Genomic DNA, 8,896 nt, shown 5'->3' with positions numbered 1-8,896 from the left:
TTGTCTTTGTAGTGTATTCAATTGAATATAGGTTGAGAAGGATTTGCAAATCATTGTATTCTGTTTTTATTTACGTTTTACACAACGTCCCAACTTCATTGGAAATGGGGTTGTAGTTTGACAACAGGGAATACAGTACGGAGGTGATTCAGGGAGGCTCCAACCAGGAGTAATACTCCTGGGAAGATGAGGGCAGGCTGGGACAGGAGAGGGGAGACTTTTAGATTGTCAGACAGTTGGTGATTGTGGTAACAGTGGAAAGACTAATAAAGACAGTTTGGTGAGTTTGATTTTGTTTCTGTCGTTTGAATGAAGTGTGATTTAGGGTGAGTATCTGGTCTTAGTTTGCTAAAAGAGAGAAACTTGAATTCAGAAGGTGTGTTCATATATTTTGTTCTTCTTGCATGTCGCAAACTCGCTGCTCATCTCCCAGCCGAAACTACCGCAAATATATCGCCAGTTGTCGCTTGTTGGACTGACGGTGGCTGGCTGGACAATTTGAACATATCACCCAACCCCAGTTTATTCAAAATATTCATCGAATGTGTTTGTACCATCAACACCTGCCTTCTGGCTGTCTAAAAACCATTCTTGTGGAGCAGTTTATACTCGGACAAAGGAAGTTAAACAAAATTGAATGTGGTGACACAGCCAAGATAACTTCCTCCATTTTAGACTCTTAGGTTTTCCCCTTTTCCATTTCCCCAAAATCTGCACTGTCAAGGCGGCTTACTGTTTGCGGGTCATAGCTGAACAAAGTTGAACGAAAACTTTGCACTGATTTAGGTCACCCTCATGAGTGAATCCACTGATCCCATAAAAAATTTACTGATTTCACTGCCTTTATACTAAACTTATAACACCGTACATTCATGAGTAAACTACACTAAGCTGTCTTCCTTGGATTCCCGACACCTACACAAGCCAAACTATATAGAGCAATTAATACAAAAATGTCACACACTGAATGGCACAAATATTCCATATGAGTATATTATATACATACAGTACATATACTGTATATATTAGAATGGATGTTTCATTCCTATATGGAAACACGCTGTAACATCTCCTTCAAAGCTTCACAGTCTTAAACACAGCACATTCTCTCTGCCCCTGAAAAGCTGAACAGTGCTTGCGCAGGATAAAATGCCATGACATATTACATAATGTTTAAACATCACTCGCAGCAGATTTCTGACCCAGTTTCTTTTTAGTAGCAGGGAAAGAAGAGATAACAACGGCAGCTCCCACCCCCCCTCTTTTTTCTATATCTGAAGGGCACCTTTTGCCATTTATTTAGCTTTGAATCAAACACACTGTTATGAAGGCAAAACCTAAATGCTGGTCTAATACTGAATGGACTTTCCTGTGTATTCAAGCTTCAAAGATCTGCAAAATGTAGATTCTAACACTCAAGTCTATGTATGTGTTGTTGTAGAGGTTGTGTATACATTTTGTTGTGGAAAAAGATCAAATATTAAGAAGTCTAAGAAAAGATAAAGGAACGAATATAGAAAGAAAGAGAGACTCAAATAGAAAGAGAGCAACATCTTTCTCCTGTAGGTGCTAGACTGCTGCAGAACAGCTGAGTCATCACTGGTAGCTATTTGTCTAGCTGACACAAAGACAGTACATTCTTAGAAATCCAGTGACTGTGCGGTTACAAACATTAGCATTTGATTAGTTATAGTTCTATATACAGGAACAAACTGTATTGTTAGTGCAAATACAGATTCCATACAGACAAATTAAAGGAAAAACCAACATAGTGTCGAAGTAAGGTGTTGTTCCACGATCCTTGTCACAGTCTCTCAAATCTACTAGAGAGAAAATTCTGTCAAAATATATTCCCTTATATGTTGTTTTGATGACTGATAGAGAGAACTGTCTAACAAGTTGTTCCAAAATCTGCCACAGATGTTCAACTGGGCTGAGCTCTGATCTCGAGCCCAGAATGGAAGTCTCTTCCACCTATCTGTATCTTTTAAAGCCACACAGGGCAGAACGTGGCTTAAACTTAAACCGGCATTCATTTCCTGCAATAAACACATTTTTTATATACTATTTACTTATAAAGTTGATACAGATAACATGTTAGCAAACGCTGGCTTGTTTACAGTAAACACAGCAACAGTAGCATGCATTCAAAATCAAATATCCGGCAACGGAAAGTCCAATATTCACTCGCCTTATAGTTCCATTTCCCAGTGACTCCTGGGAAAAATACCTGACTCTTAACTAAATGCTCCACTGTGTTCACCAACAGTTGAACAGTTAGTGTACAGTGTGTTTATCTGAGCTAATGAGATGCTGAGAGAGAATGAAAAACCAAAGCAATGAGCTGAAAGACACTAAAATGCTCCTTAAAAATGAGGGGGACTTCTCTGATAATTCTCTGCATGTTTGTCACTATGAGCAGTGGGTGCGTCATTTGATCCATTGGTAAAATTAAAATAATGGACCAGCTTTAAATAAAAAGCACATTTGTCTACACTCAATAAGTGACAATTCACTGTAGCCAATCTAATATGTGAAGATATTCATCTCTAACATCCAGCGTCATATTTTTATATGTCCCACTCTTTGTTGCAGCAATGACCCAATTCCCCACAGACATCAATGAAAGACATTTTACAGTGCCTCACAAAAATGCCTTTGAACTCCACAAAGTTCAACTGTGGGATAACAGTGCTGATTAACGGCTCAACATAGTAATGTAAAATGGTGACTTGCTATTGTGTTGTTATTGAGGCTGTGCCCTGGGAGTGAATGAGCAGCCATTTAGGTTAATAGGGAAGTCTCCCGCCTACCACACACTATAATGCAGTTTCTCACAACGGCTGCTGTGACACTGGATTAATCAGCGGTGTTTATAAAGCCCAGCTAAGAGCTTTGTTGTGTTTCTGAAGCTAATTACTGGAATGTATCTGTTGCAAAGTGTATATGTTATGTATGGTATATATTAGCAGCAGTAACTAGGGGTGTGAGAAAATATCCATACACTTCTTGTGATATTGTATTGATTCTCAAAAACACTGTATTGTTTCTTGTGTTTAAACTCCCAACAGTTAAATGGCTTTGTTTTAAAGGTAAACTGAGGACTAGATGTTATACATATGGTGCATGCCTCTTTATACTGTGACAGTTTTCCTAAAATATGAATAACATAAAAAAAATTGCAATACATCATCTTGATACAGTATCGCAATGTCCCGCAATATATTTAATTCTAAACACATATCCCTCTATTTCCCTGATACAATTTTGCATATTTCCTGGCCATTCTAACTAGTCACATAAAAATACCTGGAACTTGTATTTTCTATCTAACCCTCTGCAAAGAAACTAAAAACAACTCATTTTGTAGTTTCCAGGAAAACCACAGTGCACGATGGTATCTCGTTTCAATCTCTGTGCCTGCTCTGTTCCGGCATTAATAAGGAACCTGATACAAACGGTCTTCTCGGGATGTCCTGATTAAAAGACCCAGATGCTGATCTTGTGAGTGCTGATCAACTTTGCTGAAAGGACAAGCTCTCTGAGAGGCATCATCAGAATCACCAAAGAATGTGGATCCCACTCAGCCTTATTTCCTGTCTGAAGACGAGCACTAACTGTAAACTCCTGACATAAAAAAAAAGAAAATTTTATATAGTTGTTTTAAAATCGGATTGCTAGGACTGGAAACAATTATTTCAAGAAGTATTTTGTTAAAATACAAATAATTTTGAAGATAAACACAAAAATACTTAAAATATAGTACAGAAATGGTATCACTTTATTATCAGTAGGTAGGTTCCCAGTCCTAATGATGACTCACTGAAAGTACATATGTCTACATTTAAACAAGCTGATATTCTGCATGCCAAAAACAAACAAAACATTTTGACATTGAACATTTACTGAACATTATACTGAACATTATACTGAGATCAACACTCACTCACAGTCTTACCTCATTTAACTCCTTTAGTGTTGATGCGTCAATGCAAAGGAGGTAACAGTACAACCAGTAGCAGGCTACTTCAATTACTGCCTTCTCTCACTCAAAATGTCAAACAGCACATATTTATTACTGTGCAAACACGCTTAAGGAGCTAAGTGTACAGGCGTGGGCAGTGTAAAGGTGGTTTTTCTGACTTTTTCTACTGGCTGTATTCATTGAGATTTGTCAAACGTTGAGACAAATCACTTCATGTGGTTCAGCACTCGCTCTAAGTCAGCCCTGCCACATAAAGCACCAAAGCAATAACCATTTACAGGACGCAAGAGAATCTGAAAAACTCCATGCTGATAGATCATGCACATCATTCTACTTAAGCTGATGATTGCAAATATACAACGATAAATTAGTAACTTAAAAACAAAATAATGAAGATATTGAAGAGATAAAATACAAAGACAATTGAGCTGCTGAGCTGGATGACTGCAGAATGAATACAGCATTAAAAGGTTACATTTTATCTGACTACATTCCATTTTCATTTCAGGATTGTCCCTGTTTGCCCAAAGTATAAAGTATTTTTTATAATACAAAAAAACAATTCATTAGGAAAGGGAGCAGTATACTGCAACTCTCATTTGTGCAATACCAAATTCTGAGCCATTTCTACAGTGTTTGCCAAGCTTCCATACTGCACTCCACCAACTCCCAAATCATCCTCTGCAGTGTGGCTGAGTGTGAAAACACTGAGCCCGAGCCAGCATGCAGTGGTGTCAGAGTGCCTTTATCCATCAAAGAACTGACACATCTGTCAGCACGTGGTACGTCCACGGCCAAATCCTGAGTTCAGGCAGGCGGGGGGCCACTATATGAGGTGCAGATCTTGGGAGCAGCCCATATGGTGGCTGATTTACAGCTGGAGTGGAGCCGCGACACGCACCGTAAATAAAAACCGTCTAATCATATGGGCCAAGAGAGTGCAGCCAGAGCCGACTCTGTTGGCCAAGATACTGTCCAAAGTAAGACCTGAGCCAGGGTAGTAAACACTATTTACTGTGAGACTCAAGGTATTCATTCATTTAAAAAGTAGGCAGAAATGGAGGAGCTACAATCTTGCAATCCATCAGAATGAGCAGCCTATAAGTCTTTAAAGCATTTAAGTGTCTGTGTCGACTGCACAGAAGGCTAATAAACAAACAGGCAGAAGCAGAGCAGGTGAGGGGGTCACATTTCCTTCCTTTGGTTAAAGCAAAGTGACAGTGAGCAGGCCAGACTTGCCATCACTTCTGCAGCCTTTTAAGCATGACCAAAGACAAGTATATAAAACCCTGAGCAAAGTACTAGAATAATTTGTTCCTCTGGTACAGTACAGAATAGAGGACTGAGTGTCAGTGTCCCGGGAATATGAGAACGATGTCAAAGGGACATTCTTAGCATTATTAATGTCAAAAAATATATTGATATTGCAATGTGAAAAATAGAAATGGATTTTGTCACACTTATTATTCTTTTCCTCGCAGTTCACATAATGCAGGTCTTTGGGGATGTAAGCAAGAGGTATACTGTTGCCATGGAGTCAGTTAGTTAGTGAGCTGCACATTTTTTTATATTTATTTATACTTGACAAATTGGCACCATTAAACGTGTGCCGACAACTGTCGCTGAACTACTTAAAGTTTGAATAAAACTTAAAAACCACATGATTCTCAGGCACGTTCTGGACTTACAAGGTGCTTTTATTTTGATAGATTCTAAGCACACTGAGATAATGATATCCTCGACAAGTCACACTCAATCTAAAAATATGTGTATCATGTCTGTGTGTTCATATGTGGCTGATTTATGACTCAGAAGGAGCCTGATTTGACTAAAATTGCAGCCATTCACCTCCTCTAGTATATCCCCACTTCAACCATCCCGCGTCCCCCCTTGAGAGGTGATATAATTTAAATATGCACAAATTAAAAAATGATGATAATATGGGAACATCTTATTAGAACTGAAAACTACAGCCTGCTGACGAAAACATGTACCAGTCCATCCTTTTTATAATTCCACTACTTTTCAGCTAATGGCTCTAAAAGGAGGTTTTAATACAAAATGAGTTGGGAGGTGCTGAACTGCAAATGTTGAGTATTTAACTTAACTAGCTCCAGATACGGGTGGAGGAGGACAGAAAGGAAATCGGAAACCTTGTATTGCCTGACAGGAAATCCATAAAGAGATAATTCTCAGCAGCAGGGCATATTCTGACAGTAGAGCAAACAGGAGCAATCGCGATGGATTTCTGTTTCTCATCGTCTCTCTCCGTTGCTAACATATAACCTAATGATTTCTCACAGGCAGGTTAGAACAGAAGGCCTGTTGGTTTTAGGATCAGTAGTTTCCCCGTGTTTTATCTTTCATGAGGAAGGAGCAGGGAGGTGTGGAGGGGGACTTGTGCTCGACCTCACACGGGCTGCAGACAGCATTTCATTAGACTGGGGGGGGGGAGCTAGCTGGGTGGGTCGATGGGCCTCACATGGAGTGGAGTCTCAGTTTCATCGCTGCAGGGGGTGGCCCTCAGGGCTCAGGGACCGCATGGAGGTGACAGGGTTAAAAAAGAGGTAGCAGAATTGAAGACCTGCAATGGTTGTGAGGGAGGAATCAGGTTAGGTACAGTACTAAACTTTAACTACAGAATAATGAAGTCAAATGCTATTTTGTTATTTCCATTCAAAGCATCTCACAATAGTGCGAGTGAATCCATTTTTTGTACAGGCAATCTAAGTGGGAATGAGCTGGCCTTCATAATATTAATATAATGCTCTATCTATTGATCAGAGGCAGTGCAGAGCCCAGTTTGGCCCACGCTCAGCATGGCAAAGCTGTGAGCTAAGCCATTATCCATCTGAAATTTAAACCTCATACCACCACTGAGGACCAGATCACCAATGAGGAAATGGAACCACTGGCTGATCACAGCTGGATTTCTTTCTTGTTAGGGGATTTAGACAGCTGAAGTGTCCAGCTGGAGGTTCAAACAGGAAATATGTTATTACATTTTTTATTACAAGAGTTTGTGTGTTAATTCATCAGGGTTCTGAGACTGAACGTGGTGCTGTTTCGTATTAATAGTTCCTAGATACATGCTGAAACACTAAAGGCTGTATACGTTGCATTTCATGATATACTAATGCAGACAGGATGCGACATGCACACTGCTGAATAGGGGTGTAAGAAAATATTGATACACTTGAGTATCACAATATTTAGCTTTAAACTGTAATATATCGCCTTGGTTACAATATTAGTATTTGTCTGCTAATGCTGCAGTGGAAACTGGGGCTATACAATTAGCCACAAAAAGACTCAAAGACTTTACACTACAACAACAAAAGCCAATGTACGGGAATGTCACCAACTCTTAGAGGTACTTGTACATTACATTACTTACACTTCTGTATTTCAGTTTTATGTTACTGTATACGTCTTCCACTACCACTTCACAAGTATGACCTTTTACTCCACTACATTTGTTAACATCAATAATTCCTATCTATTATACACAAAACCTATGATGATCATATCACATACAATGCATTGCCATAGGTTAATCTGCATATGTAAATAAAAATTACAATGTTCTTTTAAGGATGAATCCTCGAAACTGCAAACATATGAACCGAATATCAGACAGAATAATTACATGAAAACAAATTGGCAATGTAATCGTCTTACAACTTTTATTTTTTTTGTATTTATATGATTACACATAAGTGTTTTGGGGGTTGCTGCTGTGTAATACAATTTTGATGCTTGTTCAAAGATGATCCCCTGTCCTGTAGTAGGAAGAGCAACAAGCTAAACTCCAGACTCCAGCATCTGTTTGCAATGAATGAACGCAGGGCTCGGCTAGTACTATCAATCTGATTACACTCGCTCCGGCCCAGCTGTCTGCACCCATGTGCTGCAGCCAAGATTCCTGCCTCTTTAGTGGGAAAAAAGTGAAAAACAAAAACACAACCATTCCTGAAAAACTGTTGTTGCGTAACTGCATCCCAGCAATAGATAATTGGTTTAATGTCTCCTTTCAAATGAGACACACATATTTAGGTAGCAAATAAGAATCTTGATTGACATTTTTGCTGTTAATTTATGCGACAGAAAAAGCACTCCATTGTTTGTCTTTTAAAACTGAACATGAACGCTTCATTAGGTTTCTAACTGGACTTAAGAGCGTTGCATTAAGGAGCTATCGTGTTTCTATAATGCACTTGATGCTTCTCCTTCCACTGTTACAAGCAACCAGAGACAGACCCCCCCCTCTCTGCCGTTAGCCTCGATTACATCCATGCCTTGGCTAGCAGCAGTGCACTCAGCACAGATACATGAGAGGTTCTCTCTGAAGGAGGACTCTAAAGCAACACAATACTGAGCCATGCAACTGTCTCCACCGCGCTAATAGAAGCAGCATGATCTGTGTTAGCTGTAAATGTAGCCCTTGAGCAAAGTCAGTTTTGGCCTTCAATCAGTGACAACAGACAACATACAAATAACAAGCTGGAGTGGAAACAACACAGTACACTCTGTGTCCAAGTGTGAAACCTTATCAAGTCCAAAGCTTAAAAAGCTCGCTTTTATGGTGACACCACATGAGAGCAAATTATTTCCTAAGAATGATTGCCAGGCTATTGAAAATGTCACAAAACATTCCTCAAATGCGACTCTGCACACAGTAGTATGATCAACTTCTACTCAGTCATACACACAGTCTAATCCGCCCACTGCTGTTTCCCGTTTTGACACTTGACAGTGTTAAGGTTCACTTACAGAAAGAGAGCAAACGCGCAGCGCATGTCAGTCAGTCGAGGGAGGTGAGCTCGCCGCCGCTGCCGCTTCTTGGTCGGACTAAACCTGGTGCGACGAGCCACTGAGCTCAGCCCCGTCCCTCTCACTCACACACACACA

The 8,896-nt window shown here is 39.7% G+C and overlaps 1 protein-coding gene across 5 annotated transcripts in view; it reads right to left on the bottom strand.

Annotated features, from left to right (window-relative positions):
• Window positions 1–8,896, bottom strand: part of osbpl8 (oxysterol binding protein-like 8) — an 82,381-nt gene that overhangs the window by 44,970 nt on the left and 28,515 nt on the right. The window contains exon 1 of one of the 5 annotated variants that reach the window (XM_035678694.1): window positions 8,759–8,896. The exons of 3 other annotated variants lie outside the window; for them this stretch is intronic. The gene's annotated coding sequence lies outside the window, so the exon portion shown is untranslated. The remainder of the gene's footprint in view (window positions 1–8,758) is intronic. One more of the 5 variants, XM_035678712.1, reaches the window with a different exon arrangement.

The sequence above is a fragment of the Morone saxatilis genome, unplaced genomic scaffold (assembly GCF_004916995.1).
Source record: "Morone saxatilis isolate NCDOM2014 unplaced genomic scaffold, NCSU_SB_2.0 Contig10, whole genome shotgun sequence".
NCBI lineage: Eukaryota > Metazoa > Chordata > Actinopteri > Moronidae > Morone > Morone saxatilis.
The sequence above is the reverse complement of the archived record's forward strand: the minus strand, read 5'-3'. Positions and strand labels throughout refer to the sequence as shown.